Raw genomic sequence first — 24,732 nt, 5'->3', positions numbered from 1 at the left:
TTCGTTTTTCTTATTTTGTTCTTAATTTTTATTTTAAATGTACTAAATCATGGCCCCAAGATCGTTTAGTGTTCCCACTAAGAGTGAAAAATTCAAGTGTTCTACATCATTAAGGGTTATGTGGAAACTGTTAAAATGTAGAGGAGTCACATGTTTTGATAATTTCGTATATAAATTTGATATTGTAAAGGGGAAACATTGATTGAGTGAGAAGAACAACCACAAAAGGGTAAATAGTTGTTTTACTTTACCTTTATACGTATTTGAATTGGTTTTCATCTACCTCTGCACCCATTTCTGTTGAAATGTTAAATTCATATTAAATGGCTCATAATCAATTGATGGGTTCCTCGTGGTGGGCCTTAATGTCATATTTCTTAAATTGTCAACTACATAGAGAAGAATCTTATGTGAATGTATTAAAGAGGATATACATAGTATCTCTTGCCAGTGAAAATAAGCAGAAAGGGTTCGTAATGTTCACTACCTGGATAGAGGAAAAGCTATTATTGATAATACCACTAGCAATATGAATTTGACGAAAGATAAATACATAAAGATCGAGCAAACTTGTGGTTGGGAATTTTTTTCCTTTGGCTTGGGTTAAACCTTCTAGTGAAAGAAATACTTAGGATTCCCATTCATTGAGCGAAGTAGGGGAGGCTCAATTGGAGAGGTTGCAAAGAAGTCTGCCAATAAGATACGAGCAAGTCCTTAGCTTGAGGAATGTTTGGCGATTTTTTTTTATGGAAAAATTTCCTAATTATTTGGACGAAACAAATTTTAACACTCTCGGCAAAGCTCAACTTGATGGAGTAAAGCATGTAATGAAGCTTGGCCATACGGAGATAATAGTATCATGGCAGAAATTCTTGTAGGGTTGTGTGAAGAATGCAACACCCTTAACCCGTATCTGACATCACCGGAACAGGGTTATAGAGCATTACCAGACTTATAACTTAAAAAATCATACTTTTCATAATCAATTATCATTCAAATCAAAAACCATTCAAATACATTCATATAGTCCTTAATAAGAGCCCTCGAGGCCCCAAATAGACATTAAAAGTGGTTCGGGACTAAATCGAGTACTCAAGAAATTTTTTCAAAAAATATTGAAATTTTTCAAAGTGTAGGGGACACTCTCCCGGTGGCTAGGCCATGTCTTACACGACCAAGAGACATGCCTGTGTCTTAGGCCATGTGGGCATTCGAAATAGGGACACACAGCCATATCTCAACCCATGTTTGACCCCATGTAACTCACTGACTTGGGTTACACGGCCAACCACATGCCTGTATGCCAGGTCGTGTACCCTTTAAAATGGCCTCACACACCCGTGTGCCAGGCCGTGTGCTAGGTTGTATGAAAACTGGAGGGTATACTGACTTATACCACACGGCCAAGCCACACGCCCGTGTGCTAGGCCATGTGAAGCTACTGACTTGATTTCTATAAAAGTATCAGGGGACACACAGCCATGTCACCTGGCCGTATGTCACACACGACTGAGACACATGCCCGTGTCTCTGCCCGTGTGGAAAAAATAGGCTATTTTCCAAGCCATATTCCTCACCCACATTGGTACCAACCTATACACATCACTTTGCACATAACCATGGCATAAATAAGCACTCAAAACTAACCAATATCAAGTTTATATCATGTACTATCCACACATACAACATGATATCCGTAAGCACATTCATATGAACACTTTAAAACATACCAAATATAGTTCCAAAGTCTACCTAAATGGTTAATCACATATAAGAGACATTATGCCTAAAACTTAGCATACATACATATCTAAAACATAACCATTTAGTGCCAAAACACAATCTTACAAGCAAAGCATTCATATAGCAACCATACACCACACATCATAAGGTCATTTACACCTCTTTACATATCAACACATATACCATTTTCAAGCCAAATCATTTGGCTAAATACACAACAAAACATATAGGCCACATTAGCCAAAATACCTATACTTGCCATTTAACCGAAAATATAAAGTCCAAAATACCAAAATAAGAGTTTGATAGTGTGACACGATCTCCGACAACTTCCAAACCGAGCGAGCTTCTGAATCACTATAAAACACGAAAATTAAAACGGAGTAAGCAATTAAGCTTAGTAAGTTTGTATTACTAATAAATACAACTTATCAAATCATCTACAATTTAGGTAAAATAAAATAAAAGCATAGATGCAACTTAATTTGGCCCAAAGCCTATCACAAAATCAAAATCATGTTAGCCATGTATTTATATATCAAATATAAATCGCTTCTCGTATTTCACATAAATACCTGTAATAGTTCGAACCAAACTCATATAACCTCAAATCATCACTGTATCCGTTAAACCATTTGGAATACTATCAGATACTTGGGGTACCTCGCACACTAAGTGTCAATACGTGGTCGAAACCACCTCTATCTCATATCTCATATAGATGCTCACTCTCGAGCCATCACTGGGTCTCCTCACACAAGCTGTCAGTCAAGACGTAGCTACACGGTGCTGTTCACACAAGGTGTAGAGTAACCGTAACACATGCCAAAAACTCAGCCACCAGTACGACGTACGAGACCAGCACCCAAAACACGGTAACCCCTAATGACATGTCATTTGTATCCTATCTATTCCCAAGGTTCAACCGGGATCTAATCCATAAGTCGTCGAATCTTCATTGAGTATTTCCATAGAGTCATATCATTACAATAATAATAACAAAGCATTTAAAACAAGTATAATTTAATGCTTATTAACATACGAACTTACCTCGAATTAGTACGAAGAAAATCGATCGATCAATCCACTACTTTATCTTTGCCTCGATCTAATTCCAAACGAGGCTTTTCTTGATCTAAACAATCAAATTTAACTAATTTAATTCTCAATCCGTTCAATTTAATCAAAAATTCATGTTATGGAAAATTATCATTTTGCCCCTATACTTTTAACTTCTTTACAATTTAGTCCATTAGCTCGTAAAATGAATTTTATGCAATTTTTCCCCTAGCCAAGCCTAGCCGAAATTCATATACATCCATATCAGCCCATACATTTCACAATTTCACACATTTAACACAAAATTTTCACCTTTTTCAATTAACCCCTAATTGGCAATTTCATTAAAAATCCCTTAACAAAAGTTGTTTAATTAACAACAAGGACTCATATTCTTCTATTAAAATTCAAAAACAACTAAAATGCTCTCATGGAAAAACCCTAGACTTTTAATCATATTACAAATTAGTCCCCTATTCAGCTAGATTTAGCTACAACGATCCCGAAAACATAAAAATCAACAAAAATGGGACGAAGAATCACTTACATGCAAGAAAAAAGCTTAAGCAAAATTTCTCCCCTTCTCCTATGGTTAATTTGGTTATGGTGAGAAAATGGAAGAAGATGATGACTTTTTCTTTTATTAAATTAACCTTTAGTTACTTAATTACCTATTTACCCTTACCTAACTTTAAAATTACTCAATTACCAAGCCATGCACATCCACTAACTCATTCAATGGTATAATTACCATATAAGGACCTCCACTTTATAGTTCTATAGCTATTTAACACCTTTAGTTAATAGAACATAACTTTCGCACTTTATGTGGTTTAGTCCTTTTTCACAAATTGAGCATACAAACGGTAAAATTTCTTAACAAATTTTTTATACAATCATACTATCATGCTGTAGACCTCCAAATAACATTAAAATAAATTTACAACTTTGAATTTGTGGTCTCAAAACTACTATTCTGATTATATTTTAAACGAGTCGTTACAAAGAGCCTAAAGATTGGATGTCTTGTTATGCTCTTTGTCCCGAGTGAAGATGTGACTACTGAAATAACAAAGGAAAAAGTAGCAATGCTAGTCCAAAGAGTTAAAATTATTGACATTACTTAAAAACCTTTTGGAAAAGTGAAGGCCTACTTTAGAGGCCCGTGAAACGAGGAAGAAAAATGCTCGTTCTCTTCCTAGAATTAAAGAAGGTCCATTAGGCAGATATGCAATGAACAATGAATCTTGTGCAGGCTCTGATACACACTCTAATGCTAGAGGTATTATTTTGAACATTTTAATTTGTTGCATTTACTTTTGTATGTTTTTGTATTTTCTAAACGAACGAACCATTATAGCCAAGTGAAGCACTCACATTAGAGATGAATAACAAGAGTAAGGAATCTAAGGCCAAGATTCATCATTTGAATGTTTCGTCAGGCTCTGATATTTTTGATGAAATTGTTCTTGAAATTCTTACTTGGTCATCTAGTAGTAATTTTGGTGTGTGTTGCTTTGTATTGTTTATTTACTTGTCAAATATTTCATAATGATTGTTCGTTTGTTGTGTAGAGGACTTATGCGAAGATGAAAGTTTGCATGTAGGTGGTAACGAGGGTATTTCTACCAACCCTAATGTTGTTATTGCGAGTGATGTTTCTACCTCCACAACCATGTCACTCGTGCTTGCCTAAATTTCTCCTACAACTCACACTTATGTTTCCATTCTTACATCGAACATTTTTGCTTCAATTATTTCTACATCAGTTTCCCCAACCTTTTCAACTGTTAGTGTAACACCCCACACCCGACGCGATCATCGGAACCGGGTATGGAGTGTCAAAAGTTAAAACCATTAAATTGATGAACCCATATAAAAACCAAACATTTTAGCTCGGTGGATACTCTACGTTCTGGAGCGATATCCCATTATTGAAAAACATATATTAAATTAAAAACGATTTAAAATAATATTACGACACTTATAGTTAGGGAATAAGAAAACTGTTGGAAAAAACGGGTTTGAAAAACGCAGCGAAAAAAAATTTAGGGAAAAACCAAAATTTTAAAATTTTTCCAAAACAAGATCTTGGTTGTGATATCTAAAGTAATAAACACTCAATCAAAACTGTACATTTTCGATTTGTCTAGGATGAGCGCTTCGACCGAATAGTCCTCTCTACTATCCTCAAGCTCACGTCTGCCGAATGTGGACTCGTTTTGAATCAGAAATTTTTTCACAAAAATTACCAATGTGGTAATTTTGCAATTTCTCTAAACTTTTGGGTCAAGTTGTAAATCAGAAAAATATCTTTAGAAATTTTCTGGAATAATCTCTTCAGAGAATTTTATCTTTATATTTTTCTCTTTAATTCAAGTATGTGTAAATAATGACCTAAGGCTCTCTTCATATAGAGAGAGTTTAGAGAGTTCAACTATAATTGAACTTAATCATTTTAATATTAAATTAATATAATATTAAATCTTATTAAAATAATAGAAGGTTTATCTACAATATAAACATTAAATTTAATTTAATATTAAATTAATAAAATACTATTAAGATAAGTATTAAATTTAATTTAATATTAAACTATTAAACTATTATTATTTTTGGAATAATTAATCTACAATCAAATTTTCTGATAGAATTCCAGTAGGAGTGTAACTCTTCCACTACTCAACCACCGATGACCAACCGCCGCTGGCAGTTGGGATACCGCCGTCGCAGCCACCGGCACCACCATGTCTGATGATGTAGGTGTGACACCCTTACGACACCCCAAGCTGGTTTAGCTACTGTCGATTTCGTCCAAGTCAATGATGACCTGACTGGTCCAATCTAGCCACCGGTTAGATCGTCGGCTTGGTTTCACATATCGGACTCGATTTAACAGTTTTTGGGTCTTGGTCTCTGTTTTTGGCTCCCGAGCTCAATTTACGATCTCAGGTCCAATTTTTAAGTTCAATTACCCATTAGGCCAATTGTCTGACTTGAAAATTAATTTTCAAAAATATCATATTAATTTTAATTGATTTAATTTTACTTCATCAAAATTAATTTTTACAAATTAATTTTTTAAGAAAATTCTTTAATCAAATTCTTTAGTTGAACAATTCTTACGACCACCTAATGTAATTTCACATCGAATAAATTGACTCAATTAAATTATTCTCAAAGTCATAGAATTTTCTTCTGATTCAAATGCAGTCTAATCGAGCTTTTTTGAGCTAGTGGAGGGACCAATCAGACATATACAATTAGGCTCTAGTAATTGCAATTATGTCTAAAAGCATTGTTCCGATAATTCGCAATTACTTAATCATGGAGTCAATCCACAAGAAGTACTATTATTAAAAACTCCTTATTATATACTCTTTACGAAAGCAATTCGCCCATTTTCTTTGTCCAATGACTTCATCATGTGTATGTTACCCTTATATGATATCTTTAATTCCTTTGAGTTAAATCTGTTCACTCAATACAATCCTATTTTATCTCATTGTCATCATTGTGTCTTCTTAATGATTAATATGATCACTGTCAATAAATAACTATGGTAAATTGCTCGTTTGAGAATTAGCAACCTGTGGTCACATTCCATATTTAACAATCCACACAATGCTAATGAGAGGTTATTATTAACTCTTTAATTGAGCTATTAATTCCACTATTGCTAATAAACCCATGCCATACACAACTCATGTACCCAACATACCAGCTATGGGTTCGATCATCTTTAAAGCATAAGCCTCTACTTATATCAATGCACATAAGTTGCATATGCATGGTCAGTGACTAACTCAGGATTTAGGTAAATCACACCATGAACATCACAAGTGAATTAATTCACAAATGGATTCAGAATTAATTCATCTCGGGTTCAGTTCAATGTATCATTCTACCAATGAATACATCTATGTCTCTACTCGTGGAGTCAACTGCTCCGATAGCCAAGACTAGCCATCTCCCCAATTGGAATTGTAGACGACATAATAACCCTTCTCAGTATTTGAATCAAATGCTCACTTTGATTCTTTTACGAGATTGCGGACTCATTTAGATTATCTACTGAAGTAAGTTATCTTTCTCGCAATGTAAACGTTATCCACAATGCCACTTATATTCAGTTTGAACTTTAGACAACCAATGAGCTAATATTTGGTTGTTACAATTTCGCTATGCATGCAATATATATAAAAAGAAAATACAAAAGACATAGTAGTGAAATATGAAATTAACTTTACTTTTTTATTCATTGTTCAAATAAATAGAAAACAGTTACATGTTTACTACAAGATGGGCACATTTTCCAACAAAAACATCATTTGACAGAAGGCTTTTAAACAATCACAGATTTGACTAAATTTGTAAACAAATCATCACTCGAGTAGAAGTTAAAAAATTCATTTCTTATTGTCTAACAACATTAAAATAGTTTGGTATGCAGCCCAGTTAAACTACACATGAAAATCCAGAAATAGAAAACAACATTATTAAATACAAGTTTGGTTCCAAGTTCAATATGGCAGAATTTAACAAACATCCTAATTCCCTAGAGATTTCATGTTACACCAAGACAAGATGTAACAGCTCAATTTTGATCCTAATCGGACAAAGTGGTTTTGGGACCACAAATCCGAGTCAAAAAATATTTTAAAATTATTTTTGGCATTTAAAATATGTGAATTACTATGTGTAAAAATTTCGTAAGAAAATTTGATTGTTTGAGTGATAAATTTAATAAAAAGGGCTTAGACTTCCTTTGGTTTGGCTTTGCATGCCAGTGAGGTGCAGTTGGGGGGGAAATATGGTAACAACCTCACTGGTCAGCACTTTGGTTCAGCATGCCAGTCCAGTGAGAAGCAATCTCCACCACGCTGGTCAGCCCCAAATCAACTAGAGATGAAAGCAATAATTGAAATTAACTGAGATGTTGGTATTTTTAACAAACAAAAATATCATTAGTTTTATTTATTATTTTACCATTTTATCCTTGAAAGTTAAACTAATTTCTTTCCCATTCTTATTTTTCTTCAAATTTGGTAGCCAAATTCTGCTGAAAACCTCATCCGCTCCTCAACTCCTGCTTTCCCACTTTCCTCCTTTCCCATTTCTCCCGGAAAAAACACACCACCAACAACAAGCAGACTCAAAGTAACTCTGTTTTTCGACTCATCCTATCAATCTTGTTCTCAACTTTGATCACTTGGTTTGAATTGTATCACACTAGTTTCTGTTTTTCCTTCTCATATTATTCTTAGCTAAGAAAATAATAACTATCTGGGTTCATTTGTTTGTGTGTGAGGGTACTAGAAAATGTATGTAAACTCTTTGTGACCATATATAGACTAATCTCGAATAACTCCTTCGCTATTCCAAAATCACTTCCCTTGCAGAAAGCTTCTACAAACATCCTGAAGGTAGAAATGTTAGAATTTATACCCATTTGCAGCATGTCATCCAAGATAGAAGTAGTGTCCTGAATTTTCCCATTTTTGCAAAGACTGAATAATGTTATTGTATATGCAAACATTAGAAATAATCCCTCTTTCTTTCATCTCATCGACAAGTCCATAAATTTCAAATATTTGATTTTTACTTCCTAAGTCAAGTATTAGTGAATTATAAGTTTGTACGCTCTTATTACATCATTTTTTCTCCATGTCCTTGAGAACTCGAAATGCAAATGAAATCTTTCCTTCTTTATAGAAAATATGGATGAAAGTATAAAAAATAACGAATCGGGTTGCAAGTTTTTACCCATCATCTCTCTAAATTTCTTTTTAGCTTCATCTATCTTTCCTGCTTTGCATAGAGCACTAATTATGATAGAATATGTAACTATCAGGAATACATCTCATGCTACGACTAACATTATCAACTAAGCCAATAAATGAGTTTCCAAGGTTACCTAGAGCAGCACTTCCACGTGTCCACACCTCATGTGCAATTTCCATAGCTTTGTCCAATTTCCCACTTTTACACAAACCATCAATTACAATATTGCAGGTCACAGCATCCACACCATAGCCTTTTTCATTCATCTTTTGTAATAACTCTTCTGCCTCCAATATTTTACCCTCTTTCCATAGGCTATGCAGCAAAAATTACAAGTATAAGTATTAGGGACACAACCATTTCTGATCATCTCATTTAGAATAGCATTTGCTTTAGATAACTTCCCTTTACGACAGTAGCCATGCAGTAAAGTGCTATAAGTTACTGTATCAGGGGAAAGACCACTCCTTACAATAAAACCCATCACCATTCTCGCATCAGAAAGCATCTCATTCTTTCATAGACCATCCATCACAATGTTATACGAGTAAATATTAGGTTCTACACATTTATCTACCATATCTTTAAGTACCAACTGAGCCTCTACTAACTTTGAATTTCTTAGCAACCCCAAGAACCAAATATTATAACTATTTAAATTCATCAAATCACCATTTTTCTCCATGGACTCAACCAAGGCCTTTGCTTCCACCAACATCCCTTGCTTACAAAACCCTTCAAACATTAGATTATAGGTTATAACATTAGGCCGAGGTAGCCCCAATGCTTCATCTATTTGCATATCCCTAAAAATCCTTGATGCTTCAAGAACTTTACCGGCACTACAAAGAGCTGATATTCTAGCATTGAATGTCACAACATCAGGAAACAAACCATCCTCTCTCATTCTTTCCACCAATTTTTCAACATCACCAGTTTTCCTTCCTCACAAAAACTTGAAATCAATGTATTATACACAACTCTGTTAGGCAAAATCCCAGAACTTCCATCTCATCCAAAAGCTCCAACCCTTTATTAGCAAGGCCAACCCTACAATACCCACGAACCAAAATCCCAAAACTAAACTCATTCGGCAAGCAACCTTTCTCAGGCATTTTATCAAACAACTCTTGAGCATCCTCCAAACAACACCTAAAACCCTTAATACTAAATGTTTTCAGCACTACAATCCTGAAAAATGAATGCGTTTCGTCATCAACGGTATGTATCCAAATCCTTCCACTGACCAAAACTCAATTCAATTGCCTGGGTTGACACTCAAAAGTCAAAACTACTAAAATCTTCCTCTCCTCTTTCCACTATATTATTAGTTTATTACCTAAAATGTAATTAGTGGGGAACAATGAATAATTATGAATAATACAAGGTTACGAACATAATTTAGAAGAATTTAACCTACTGTTTGTAAAAGGAAAGAAATGCCCCTGCATAAAATGTTTGGTAAAGCTCAATTAATTCAGTCCAAAACTAATGGGAACTTTAAAAACATACTATTATAAATATAATTATAATATATAAATATTAAAATAAAAACTAGCATTCATGTTATTTTCTAATTAGTAAATAATATTCGGATGCTTCTTTTCGGGTGTTTGGATGATACATTATAAATATTTCATATTTAAAATTTATTTAATTGATATTCATATATATTAAATACCAATTTAAAAAAATTATCCATGCTACCTCATTTTAAAATGCAAAAGAAGTCATCTGGGTAAACCACAAACATAAATAATAGATGTATTAATGATTTTGTGAATGTTATCCAACTCTCTTCTTAATAATGAAATATAACTTAACTGTTATTCATTATATTTGATTTCTTCTATCTCACTTTTCTTTTATAAATAGAAAAAGCTCTTCTATTTTAATTTTTCATAACTTAATCTTGAAAATTATTTGAATAATATTTTTAAACCTTATTGTAAAATTACTTACTTAAAAATCAATAGTTTAAAGCAAAATTAACATTTCAAATTCAAGTATTTATTATGAATTAGATGAATTTTGGATAAAGTTGAAGATGAGATTATTGTAATATTAATCTTTAAAAAAGTAGTTTTGATGAAGAAGAGGTATGAAGGCCACATATACTAATTATTATCTAGGATCTTTGAGAATTTTTTCTTTAGTGTTCATATTATGGCTTTCATCCATTCGTGATGTGTTATTCTTATTTTTTTTATGAAACTATATTATTATATCTAATTATATATTTATGGTTTTATGTCGGTTGACATTTAAAATCAAAATAATAATAATAGATGGTAAAGACATGAAATTTTGTGGAGGGAGATAGTACCTTAGCAACAAAAGCTGTTTGGAATGATGAGCTGACGTTGATATTTTGTGAGCTTTGCGTGAATGAAGTCAATGTTGGTAATAGACAGACAACTCATCTAAACTCAAAAGGATGGGAAAATGTGGTTGCTCTTTTTCAAGCAAAAACACAAAAAAAAATGGAAAACCTCAATTGAAAAATAAGTGGGATACATTAAAAAAAGAATGGAGGTTATGGAGGGAGTTGCTTAAGGAATCTACAGGTATTAGATGGTGTCCATCTAAAAAGACGGTCGATGCTACCGAAGAATGGTGGGCTGCAAAAATACAGGTTAGTGTTAACTTTATCATTATTTTAATGCATAAAGTTTATTGAAATTAATAATTTACAATTATAAAAATCTTAGTATAACATTTAAATTTAACATGTTATGTAGGAAAATCCTGATTTTAAAAGATTTAAGAAGAAAGGAATTGAACCACGATTGAATGAGTTAATGTGGCAAATGTTTGATGGCATTGTAGCCACTGGAGAGAACGCATGGGCACCTTCGTCTTGTGTTCTTCCAAGTGGGGTTCCTATGGGAGATGATGCACCTAATGAGGGATTTGGTGATTCAGATGAACATAGTAACGAGAATGAAGGTATTCCTCCTGATGAGGTACCATCAAACCCTTCTCATAAAATTCTTAATCGAAGAAAGCAAACACTTGGGGCTGTACACGGTAAAGGAAAAAATCAAGTTCAAGTAGAAAATCATCAAGAAATATATTAACTACTCATATTGAGAATGAAATTATTTTTCCTCACTCTCAATATACTATTTCAAATGCAATGGATGCTTTGCGTGCTTTGGGAGATGAAATTCCAAAAAAAGATGAACTGTACTATTTTGCTACCAAAATGTTCCAAATACCGGTGAAACGAGAAGTGTTTTTGAACTTAGATCTAAATGATAGGGTTTGGTGGCTTCGACGTGAGTATGCTGAACAAAATCCAATTGCATCATTTTCATACTTGGTAGCAACATCCTCATTTCCCTTCCAACCATACCATCAACCACCTCCACCATAAGCTCCTTAGAATTATTATTGTAATATAACTATACTACTTTTTTATATGTAAAACTAATATATGATACTTTTTATGTTTGGTATTTTTATGCTATGCTATTAATCAAGTTTCTGTGTTGTATAGAATGTCACGAAATATTAATTTATTTTCATTTGATTACTTTTTCAGGTTATGGATGAATTTAACAATATGTATAATAGTTTTGTTATGAATTATGATACCCCTGAATTAAGTGAAGAAGCTCAACGAAGAATAGCCATAATTGTTACCCAAGTTGAGCACAACAATTATCATGAAGAGGAAGAATATGTGTTAAGCAGTGTATTGGTACACCATGAAACTTATTTCACTATGCAACCACGTAGGGATTCAAATTATACATGTCAAATGTGGGTGGACGAAGTATTAAATGGGCACGATGATCGTTGCATGAATAGTTTTAGGATGCCAAAAAATATATTTCACAGCTTGTTGCATGATTTGCAAACAAATTATGGCTTAAAGAATGGCAAAGCATCGGCGATGGAGAAGTTAGCATTATCATTGTACATTCTTGGAATTAGAGAATCAATTCAAATGCAACAGAGCGATTTCAACGATCTGGGGAAACTGTTAGTCGAATTTTTACTAATATGTTGCATATATTTGCTCGAATGGGAATAGACACGATTAAACCCACTGAAGGTCAATTCGAGGAAGTACCGAACCATATTCGACATGATACAAGATATTAGCCTCACTTTAAAGTAAAATTTACACAATCTTTATATTTTTAAAATATAAATAATTTCTAACTTTTATCTCATTACTTGTATTTATTTTGAAGGATTGTATTGGGGCCATAGATGAAACACACATAAAAGCATACATTTCGTCTTCTTGTCAAATACCTTATATCGGACGGAAAGGTGAACCAACTCAAAATATTATGGTAGTTTGTGACTTCAACATGTGTTTTATTTTTGCATTTCCTGGTTGGGAAGGAACAACACATGATAGTAGAATTTTTTTGCAAGCATTTAGAAAACAAGAGTTAAAGTTTCCACACCCTCCACCAGGTTGAACTTTAATTTTTTAATTAATTTTTACATAAAAATATTAAAAATTTTAGTTTATTTTTAAACTTGATATTATGTTTTTCTTTTTTGTAGGAAAATATTATCTTGTAGATTCAGGATATCCACAAATGGCAGGTTTTCTAGGTCCATATAGGGGGAACGATATTATTTACCTGATTTTCGTCGAGGTAATCATCAAGTATCTGGTAAAAAAGAAATCTTTAATCATGTCCATTCTTCATTACGCTCTGTGATTGAACAAACATTTGGAGTGTGGAAAAAAATGGCCAATATTAAGAGATATTTCAAGTTATTCATTCAACAAGCAAGTTTTAATAGTTATTGCAACAATGGTTTTGCATAATTACATTCGAAGACATGCTTGGTCAAATGATGAGGATTTTCGAGAATTTGAGAATATACCCGACATGCCAGTCTCTTCAAGCCAGTTTGACAGAGGTAAATCGAGTTCTTCTAACAGAGAAAGTGACCTTGAAATCATGATGTTAAGGGAAACCATTGCAACTAGTTTAATGAATCCATATTTGTAAAAGCATTTTGTATCATAACCTAATTTCTAGTAATAATGAAACTTGTTATGTCTTATGTTACTATTTTTTTTTATTAAAAATCATCCGTTTAGATACTTCAAAATTTGATCCAAGTATAATGTTACTATTTGTGAAAATAATATTTATCATTGTTATAAAAAATATTTAACTATAAAAAATTAAAAATAATTATCATTTTATCTAATAAATAATTTAAATTAATTATATAATTCATAAAATTATTGGAAGATACATTTTAATATTTTATTAAATGAATTTATAAATTCACATATTTTAATAATTTTAAAAAAGTAAAATAATTTAAAAAACTTCTATTATATATCAATTCTAATCTGATGTCCTTAATAGTCATTTTTTTATTCTCACCTCACCGCTACAGCTGCGTTTGAATCCAAACACACACGCCACCATTGTTTCTAATCTCACTGCTACAGTATCCAATCTCACCGCTACAGTAACTAATCTCACTGCCACCGTTGTTTTTAACCTCACCGGAGGTAAACACACCGCCCATCCAAACTAACCCTTAATGGCGTAAAATAAAAAATTAGGGGTCAAATTTAAAAGCACCCAATTGTTTTTGTCTTTTAAAATGGGAGGAGTTAAGAAGCAATTAGCCCATAAATTATATAGTGGGTGACATATTACATTAGTGACCTTAGTATATGTGTTTTATAAATTTATATTAATAAGGTTAATTTGGTCATTTGGTAAATTAAACTTTATAATTAAAATTAAGTTAAAATTTCCTATTCATTCATCTTTCCCAAGCCGAATATTGGCTAGGAAGAACTCAACTATGGCCTTTAGGGTTTCGGCAATTGTTTAGCTTGATTCAGGTATGTTTTGGTCTCGATTTTTGATGATTTTTACGTTTTTGTGATTGTTGCCTCATGTTCTATCTAGCCCATGCTTTAATTTTAGAATTTAATGGTGATTTTGAGATATGTCATTGATGAATGCTTGAGCTTTTTGTTAGTTGATGATGAAATATGAAAGATAAGTGAAAGATTAACATGTTTTGTCTTTGAATTTTTGGTGAAATTGAGTAATTAGGGCTAAATTGTGAAATTAAATTTTTGGGGGACTAAAATGTAAAATAAATGAAATGTGTGGACTTGTATGAGTACTAGGAATATTCGGCCCTTATATAGTGTGGGCAAATTTTGTGTATTTTGTGTTTTATGCAATAGGGACTAAATTGCAAAAAGTGTAAATGTCAAGGGCAAAATGGTAATTTTCTCATTTATGTGTTTTTGGACTAAATTGAATGTATTATATTTAAACTAGCTCATTTTGAATATATTTAGATCAAGAACCGAAGAAATCGGAGTTGGATCGGGGAAAAGCTAAAGTTGTCGATTAATCGTCTAGTTTTGACTTTTCACTGTCCGAGGTGAGTCTATTAGCTATTTAATTTTATTAAAACAGTTCATATGTATGAATTTCAATTATAATTATGTTGAGTTAAAATTAAAAGTATATAAATTGAATGGAAAGTATGAAAATTATGTAAATATATGTGTTAGGTTCGAATGAGTATGAAAATACATATATATATATATACATCAATGACCTTGTAAATAATTTAGGTAAGGAACTATACAGGTATGTGGTATCTTCGAACCTAGGTATGTAAATATGTGAATAAAGTTTGAAGTCAGTTAATGTTGTTTGTTATATATGTTTACATGATGTTCGAATGAATATATAAAGATATATATATGAGTATCAAATATTTGTATAAGTTAGATGGAATAAGTATGTATATATATATATGAATAAATACTTATATTGAGTATAAATATGTAATTATGTTTATTTATGTGTGTGTATTAATTTCGAATATGTATGTGTATAATGTATAAAGGTACAAGTCCTTGTTTCGAAATTAAGTATAGAATTATATATATTTGTTAGATTCGAAATTATATATATGTATATATATAAGATCTTTATTTGAATTAAGTATGGATTTATTTATGTATTTTATAAATTCGAATATGTATATATATATGTACAAGTATAATTTCTTGTGTCGAAGTTAGGTTGGAATTATATATTTACATATGAGGTCGAATGTATATGTATATATATGTGTAAGATTTGCATTGAATCAAACGTATGAAATGGTTAGCTTAGTTTATTATAATATATTCAAATGTTAAATGTATATTATTTAAGTATAATATAAGCTTAATATTATGATAGTAATATTAGAAATCTATACTATAAATATATATAAATATATGTATTTGGTTGAATCATTGAAATAGTAAGTTGGAATTGATGATCGAGCTTATTATATATCCATGTGTATCAAAGAATATGAGTTATGAATTTTAAGCTGAATCTTTATGCAGGGATTTTGTATGCATATATAGTTCGAAAAATGAACTATATCTTATGTAAATTGATTGTTCAGGCTTATTGCCAGTGAAACCATTCAGACTTTACAGCTACCAGGCTAAATGCCGGTGAAACAATTTAGACTATAAGTCTAGTAGGCTTAAAGCCGGTGTACTGAATCAAGTTTTAACCTAGCAGGTTAAGTGCCGATGAATCTGCTAGATTATGTGCGTACATACACTTGATATGTCTATGATTTTTTTTAATTAAAGGAAATTGATGAAACATAATTATTCAGTTCTTATGTGTTTGGTGAGTATATACAAACATTCGGGTTTTGCATTGGTTAAATATAGTTGTATGCATTCGGTATATGCATTTAACAAAGGCATATATATAAATACGGTATATGCGATTGTTGAATTTATAAAATGCATATGGTAATATGCGGTTGTTAAATATACATACAGTGAGCCTAGGTGTTTAATAATTATTTATGTATGAGATTGACAGTTAAATATAAATGTATTCATTTATAAGTATACGAAAAATATAATATGTATACATATTCGATTATATGTATCAGCTATGTGTTTGGGTATAATTTCTAATGAGTATATATGTATATAAACGGATTTGAATTGTGTTTGAAATATATATACATGATCAATTTTATGTACTTGTTAAGTACATATGTGCATTCGGATGTATGCATGGGACAAATGTGTATATACATTCGGTTTTAATTGTTGATTTATGTATGCATTTTTCTATAAGTATTTGTTAATATATATGGTGTTTACGAATTCACTAAGTGTACCAGGAAATTTTATAAATTTATATATATATATATTTGTTATGCTATAGCCTTACTAAGCTATAAAAGCTTACTTTGTTTGTTTATGTCTTTCTGTTTTATAGTTTTAAAGATCAAGCTTCAAGCTCGGGGATAGTCAGTAAGTTCATCACCCTATCTATTGTCTCGGTATTTTTAAGTGTTTAAATTTTAACTATGGCATATACAGACTATATAAATATTTTGATGGTTGTACTTTGTTATTTTTGTATATGAATTTAATAGCCATACGAAAATGGTTTATTTCCTTATGGATTTGTTGGACCGTAATGTCTTTATTTTGTTTTGAATGATCTAAGTAAAGCTTATAGTATGTTATATATATTATTAAATTAAGTTTGTTAAATTTTAAATATTTATTTATACACCATGTATATGCTTTGATTTTTAAATGGTTGGGTTTTATTCAGTAATCCTCGTAACCCTAATTCAACGACAGATTCGGGTTAGGGGGTTACACAAGAAATGACTCACAAATAAGCCACAAATTTGGTTGAATACTTGCAACGATATGTCCAATCTAAGAGCCTAAAAATAAGAAGGAAAAAAAAGTAAGTTCATAATAACTTAGTGAGTTCCAAGGAAAACACAACCTCACAATAGGGTTCAACAGACACAATTAGACCAAGACTTAGACTGACAAAATGGTACGCCACTTTCGGCGGATACAATTCTCCCTGTTTCTAAAGTACCTATTGGCGGATACTTCTGCAAACAAACACAGCCCCATGGAGGACACTATTTGCTAATGGTGACTCATATATAACGGACCCAAAGCACAATTGCTCTATTGAATGCCACATCTACGGACTACCCCTTTGACCGTTTCACGTACGTTCTACGCTTCATGTAATGTTTACACTTTGTCTAACACAACTTAGACAACATCAGTCAACTCAACCTAAGTTTGTATAGCCTTTTTCATTATGTTAATGGCATGTACTTAGGGATATTAGAAATGGTTAAAATGGTTGTTTAAAGGTTGTGATTTTTTGAATTTGGTTTTAGTCATGCATGGAAATGATATTAATAGCTTGATAACTATGTTTTAAACATGTTTTAATATATAGAATGGTTGGTTTGGGGTTCAAGCCAAATAATGTTTTGCATGCTAGGTAGAAATCATTAGAAACAAGGACTTAGTGGTCTTTTTGCAATGTTGTAACTTCACACCCTGAATGTCGCGACATCAAGCCATCTTGTCACAAAGTCCCTTACTCGAGGTTGCGGTGTCGACCTTGTTTTACTTTGACAACTTTGCAATTTTGTCCTCAGGTTGAGAAATTTGGCTACTATCTTCAATGTTGCGACACCAAGCCATGGAAGTCGCGACATCCACTTAAGATGTTTTGAAAATATTATAGTTTAGTCCTCGTTTGATCTCAGGATGATATTAAGCTTTTGAAAATTCGCATTTGACCCGAAAATGATTATTTATCATGTTTTAAGCATGGAATGCTCGTAGTGGGATATTTAATATTGGGATTTGATTATGGATGGGTGTAGTTGCTTCAACAACAAATGTGATATCTTGTAGATCAGACTGGGTGATCGGGTTGAGTGTGGGGTGTTACAAACTCAGTTAGGAATATCCAAAAATGTCCTCTATATTTAAAATAAGTTATATTAGTCTAGAGTACTTAGTTTTTTTTTATTTAAACAATATTAAATAATTTGCATATGATGGAATTTGAACCTATAATATTTGAATTGATAAAAAATTATCTTCAAATATTTTATATATTTTATTTTTATTATACATACTTTATTATCTCCATCAATCAATTATATATATTGATAATGTTATTGATTGAATTAATGCCAAAAGTTAACTCGATATGATGCGGAAATCCTAGATCTAGACACAAGAGAAACACAAATTAGAAATAAAAATGAGAATAAATAAAATTAGTTAAATAATAATAAAAAGGATAGATTTGCCCTATGGAACCCTTGGTTAACTTGTACCCAAAAAGGCCAATGATTGAGCGGCTCCCTACGAAACCCCTAGAAGAAGAACCTCTAGAAACACCGATGAACGAGAAAGAAATTTGAATATTTGTAACTCCGAAATACCCTCGAAAGTAACAAACTCCAAACTAAATAGCAAGAGAAGAATCACTCTACTCTCAAAAAATTTGCCTCACACAAATTTGGAAGAAAAAAAATACTCTTTTTTTTTGTGTCCCCCAATGTATAAAAAGCAAGCCTATTTATAGGCAAAATACAAGAGTAATTGAACCCTAATAAAACTCTTTAAAATTATCTAAGAAAATAAATAAATAATAACTTAACCAATAAAATTACTTAACTCATAAGTGATGTGTCCCAACCAATGAGAATTAAGTAAATAATAATAATAAGATACATAAAAGATTAATCCACCAATTTATGGGCTTTCACTATTCCAAGATTGGTCCAGTGAATTGCATTCCCGTATTTGTCAACGTCACGAACATGATGAATTAAATTTGTAGCAACAAAGTCTTGGACAAAAGCATTCATCTTTGATTTTAATTGTCGTGCCTTGCTTCGAGTGATTGGACCACTAGGAAAAACAACCCCTTGAGTGTCACCTCCTTGGCTCGTATCATTCTCCCCCTCTTCAAGAAGATTCATCCTCGAATCTAAACCTACATCAAATTCAAAAGGAGAAAGATCAGAAACATTGAAAGTAGCACTAACACTATACTCACCAGGAAGATCAATGCGATAAGCATTATCATTTATTTTCTCGAGTACTTGGAATGGTCCATCTCCTCGTGCATCAAGTTTATTCTTTCTCTTAGAAGGAAATCGTTCCTTCCTCATATGCACCCAAACCCAATCTCCAGGTTCAAACAAGACTTGCTTTCGCCCTTTATTAGCTCGATGTGCATTGGACTCATTCTTTTTCTCAATGGCTTTACGAGCCTTCTCATGGATCTTTTTCACTAAATTCGCTTTCCTTTCACCATCTAAATTAGCAATCTCATTCAAAGGTAAAGGAATCAAATCTAAAATAGTAAGTGGATTAAAGCCATATACAATCTCAAAAGGAGTAAAACCTGTGGAAGAATGAACAGAACGATTATAAGCAAACTCAACATAGGGTATTCATTCTTTCCAAGATTTAACATTCTTACCTATTATGGCTCTAAGCAAAGATCCCAAAACTCGATTTACCACCTCGGTTTGACCATCAGTTTGAGGGTGGCATGTAGTAGAGTAAAGTAGTTTAGTACCTAACTTACCCCATAACACCTACTAAAAGTGACTAAAAAATTTCGCATCTCTATCGGAAACGATAGTCCTTGGGATTCCATGTAATCTCACAACTTCACGGAAAAATAGATCGGCAACATGGGTTGCATCATCAGTCTTATGGCATGGAATGAAATGAGCCATTTTAGAAAATCAATCCACAACCACAAATATGCTATCTCGTCCACGCTTTGTCCTTGGTAAACCTATTACAAAATTTATTGAAATGTCAGTCCAAGGTGAACTAGGAATAGGAAGAGGGGTATATAGACCATGAGGCATCATAGTGGATTTAGCTTGTTTACAAGTAATACAAATAGAGCAAAATTTCTCAACAAGTTTTCGCATGTTAGGCCAGTAAAAATGCTCATGTAAAACATCATAAGTCTTAGTGACTCCAAAATGGCCCATAAGACCACCACTATGAGCCTCTCGAACCAACAATTCTCGCATTGAACACTTTGGTAAGCATAGTCTATTATTTCGAAAAAGATAGCCATCATGCTTATAAAATTTGTGAAATGCTCCATGTTCACATGCGCCATAAATGCTTGCAAAATCAGAATCAATGGCATATAAATCTTTGAGATACTAAAACCTAATAACTTAGTATGCAAAGTACTAAGTAAAGTGTACCTCCTTGATAGAGCATCAGCCACAATATTATCTTTACATTTCTTATACCTTATAACATAAGGAAAAGATTCAATGAATTCAACCCACCTCGCATGTCGCTTGTTCAACTTACCTTGTCCCCTTAAGTGCTTAAGTGATTCATGGTCTGTGTGAATCACAAACTCCTTTGGTAAAAGGTAATGTTGCCAAACTTCTAATGCCCTTACCAAGGCATACAACTCTTTATCATAGGTCGAATAGTTCAAATGTGCTCCACCAAGTTTCTCACTAAAGTAGGCTAGTGGTTTATTATCTTGCATGAGGACGGCACCTATACCTACACTAGAAGCATCACATTCAATCTCAAAGGTCTTTTCAAAATTAGGTAAAACAAGAATAGGAGCAGTACACAATTTATCTTTAAGATCATTAAATGCTAATTCTTGCTTATCTGTCCAATGAAAAGATACATCATTTTTAATAACTGCAGTCAAAGGCGAAGCAATTGTGGAAAAGTTACGAACAAACCTGCGGTAGAAACCGGCTAACCCAAGGAAAGACCTTACCTCAGAAACAGTTTTAGGGATAGGCCATTCTTTAATTACCTTTACCTTCTCCTCATCCACATGGATTCTTGTAGAACTTATCACAAAACCCAAAAAAACAAGCTTATCCATACAAAAGGTGCATTTTTCAAGATTAGCAAAGAGTCATTCATGCCTTAACACATCCAATACTAATTTAACATGTCCAACATGATCATTCAAAATTTTGCTATAAATCAGTATGTCATCAAAATACACAACGACAAATTTTCTTAAAAAAGGTCTAAGTATGTGGTTCATTAATCTCATGAATGTGCTAGAAGCATTAGTTAAGCCAAATGGCATGACTAACCACTCATACAGGCCATACTTAGTCTTAAAAGTAGTTTTCCATTCATCACCTTGTTTCATTCGTATTTGATGGTAACCACTTTTTAAGTCAATTTTAGAGAAAATGCATGCACCATTAAGCTCATCCAACATATCATCTAATCGAGGAATTAGATATCGATATTTTACCGTAATCTTGTTGACAGTACGACAATCAACACACATTCTCCAAGAACTATCTTTTTTTAGGACGAGAAGTACAGGGACTGTACAAGGACTTAGACTCTCACGAATCAACCTTTTCTCTAAGAGATCTTCAACTTGCCTTTGCAACTCCTTAGTTTCTTCAGGATTGGTTCGATAGACTGGTCTATTCGGAATACTCGACCCAGGCACAAAGTCAATTTGATGTTCAATCCCTCGTAAAGGAGGTAATCCCTTAGGCATTTCAGAAGGAAATACATCCTCAAAATCCTGCAAAAGATCAACAAAACAACTAGGAAAATGTGTATTAGGGTTAGTCAAAACAAAGTTTTCTCTAAACCTAATAATTACAAATGTTTGTTTTGTACAAAGAGCAAATTTGATATCTCGAAACCTAGCGAATAAACTCACTCTCTCATCTCGTGACTTGTGTGTGCAATCACTTACCAATGTTGGGCCTTTAAGTTGGCTTTTAACACTAAGGGTCTCTTTACTCTCAGCCTTTTTTAATGATTTTACCTCACTTCCCTTACCCATCTCACTAGCAAGTTTGAGTTGATCATTGTAGACTTCTTGAGGAGGAAGTGGAGCCAAAGTAAACTTCTTTCCGAGGAACACAAATGTATATTGGTTAAGGAAACCATCATGATTTACTCGTCAATCAAACTGCCATGGCCGTCCAAGTAATATGTGCCCAGCTTACATTGGAACAACATCACACAAAACTTTATCAGAGTATCTACCAATGGAAAATGAAACTAAGCATTGTTTAGATACTTTTACGTCCCCACTATCATTCAGCCATTGCAAGCGGTATGGCCTTGGATGCTTCACACAAGGTAGGCCAAGTTTCTCAGCAATGGAAGAACTCACCACATTGGTGCAACTTCCACTATCGATGATCAATGAACTAGGTTGTCCATCAATCAAACATCTCGTGTGGAAAATTTTATCTCTTTGTTCGCGCCCTTCCTCTTTAAACTGGACATTTAAAGCCCTTCAAGCAACAAGTGCTTTCTCACCATACTCCAAGTATTCTTCATACTCATTATGAGTATGCACATCATCAGCATCTTCCAAAGGAGGCATCTCATCTTTGTTATCAGACTCAAAATTAACCTCGCCATCTTCTCGAATCACCAATAACTTTTTATTAGGGCATTCTCGAGCATAGTGACCCATTCCTTGGCATTTGAAACAAGTAATATCTTTTGGCTACTTAATGGCACTAGGAGAAGTAGAAGAAGAAGATGGAGCTCGATTAGTAGAAGTAGAACCTTTAAATGAATTAGGCATACCTCTATCTTTGGAGTAAGTTCTAGGCTCATTTGGCTTGAACCGTGCATCTCTCCCATTCCATAATCTATCATCTTGTTTTTTCCAATTTCCTCTCCAAGCAGGATTAGAAACTGAACTAGCACCCCTCGTTGTCCCTTTCTTTCGTAATTGCTTTTCAATGGTGAGTGCGGTTTGAAGCATCTCTTCAACATCCATGTAGTGTTGTAACTCAACTCGATTTGCAATATCAGGCTTTAGGCCGGCAAGGAATCTAGCCATAGTCACCTTAGCCTCTTCAACAAGATTGACTCTAATCTGAATAGTCTCCATCTCTTTGTAGTAGTCATCCACAGATCTATCTCCTTGAACAAGATGTTGGAGTCTTTGATGCAGTTCTCGATAATCGTATGGTGGAACAAACCGTTTTCGCAAGATGCGCTTCATTTCAACCCAAGTAGTAACAGGTTGCTCTTTATAAAGAATCCTGCTTTTACATAATTGATTCCACCATGTTAGTGCATAATTAATGAACTCAGCGACAGCGTATGTTACCTTTTTCTCATCAGAGTAATTGTAACAAGCAAAGACTGCTTCCATTTTTTCCTCCCAATCAAGGTAAGCATCAGGATCATTCTTCCCTAAGAAAGAAGGAAATTTCGGTTTAGGGGTGTCATTGTTTCGTTCCAACCTTTCTCTAGGTACATAGTCGGGCTCAAAGTCATCATCAAAAACATGGTCCTCCCTTCGTTTAAAAGTTCGATCTCATGAATTTGATCGGCTTATAAAGGCTTCGTTCAACTTCTTGTAATTATCGGCAATGTATCTCTCTTGAGTTGTAAGTTTTGTATCAAGATACTCCCTTTGCTATTTAACATCTGGGTCATGCGATGTTCGAATTGAGTTTGCAACTTTTTCATCTCTTTTTGTAACAACTCGACCAAAGGATCATTCTCTCTTTTTTGCTCATCCTCTTCATTTTTACTAGTTTGGGATCTAGTGATCGGCATGGTATCTGTAAAAAAATCACACAAACAGGAACAAGAAAGAAAAAATAATAATAACCTCACTCGTTAGCTCTCAAAAGAATAACTCTCTGAATGATTCAAAACTTGTAAATATATTTGGAGAGGGTTACTAATCAAGATCAAATAACGGAGGTGCAAACTTCAAAGAAACAATGAAGATCCTAATTGCTTTAAGAGGCCAATAAACTTGACAAGGCAATTTGTAATGGAGGCTACATGGATGAAGGAATTGTGCGTGCCTTTAATATCTGCTAACACAAGAAGAAACAAAGTGTTAGAAAGCGTAAGAGAAACAAAAAACGTAGACCTGCAACGATCCCTAACTCTAGAGTCAAAGAAAAACTTTAATAAGAAGAAAACTTAAGAAAACTCTACCCAAATTAAAAAAAACAAAAATCGGAAATGTTTGGTGTCTTAAGATTTTCAAAAATTGAAGCTTTAATTATACTTGAGTCAAGAAAAGAAGAAGGAAAAAAAAATCAATTTTGGGAAAAATAAAAATAAAAATAATAACAATGATAGGAAAAGAAGAAACCTACATATGAAAGGTAGGTAACTTTTTTTTTGCGCTTTTTGCTTCTTTTTTTCTGTTTTTTTTTAAAGAATAAGAGGAGAATAAACACAAACTTCAAAAAAAAGAGAATCGACGAAACCGATGAAAAGTGTTTTTGGTATTTTGACTCGTTTTGGAT

The 24,732-nt window shown here is 32.9% G+C and overlaps 1 long non-coding RNA gene and 1 pseudogene across 1 annotated transcript; one reads left to right on the top strand and one right to left on the bottom strand.

Annotated features, from left to right (window-relative positions):
* Positions 1 to 7,515: 7,515 nt before the first annotated feature.
* On the bottom strand, positions 7,516 to 10,298 carry LOC107956221 (pentatricopeptide repeat-containing protein At2g17140-like; annotated as a pseudogene).
* A 2,664-nt stretch (positions 10,299 to 12,962) lies between these two features.
* Positions 12,963 to 13,230, top strand: LOC107904714 (uncharacterized). Its single transcript, XR_001686305.2, has 2 exons — positions 12,963 to 13,023; positions 13,117 to 13,230. It is a non-coding gene; the product is annotated as an uncharacterized lncRNA (long non-coding RNA).
* Positions 13,231 to 24,732: the final 11,502 nt, after the last annotated feature.

Source organism: Gossypium hirsutum, chromosome D06, assembly GCF_007990345.1.
Source record: "Gossypium hirsutum isolate 1008001.06 chromosome D06, Gossypium_hirsutum_v2.1, whole genome shotgun sequence".
In the NCBI taxonomy this organism is placed as follows: domain Eukaryota; kingdom Viridiplantae; phylum Streptophyta; class Magnoliopsida; order Malvales; family Malvaceae; genus Gossypium; species Gossypium hirsutum.
This window is presented reverse-complemented; position numbering and strand designations above follow the sequence as displayed.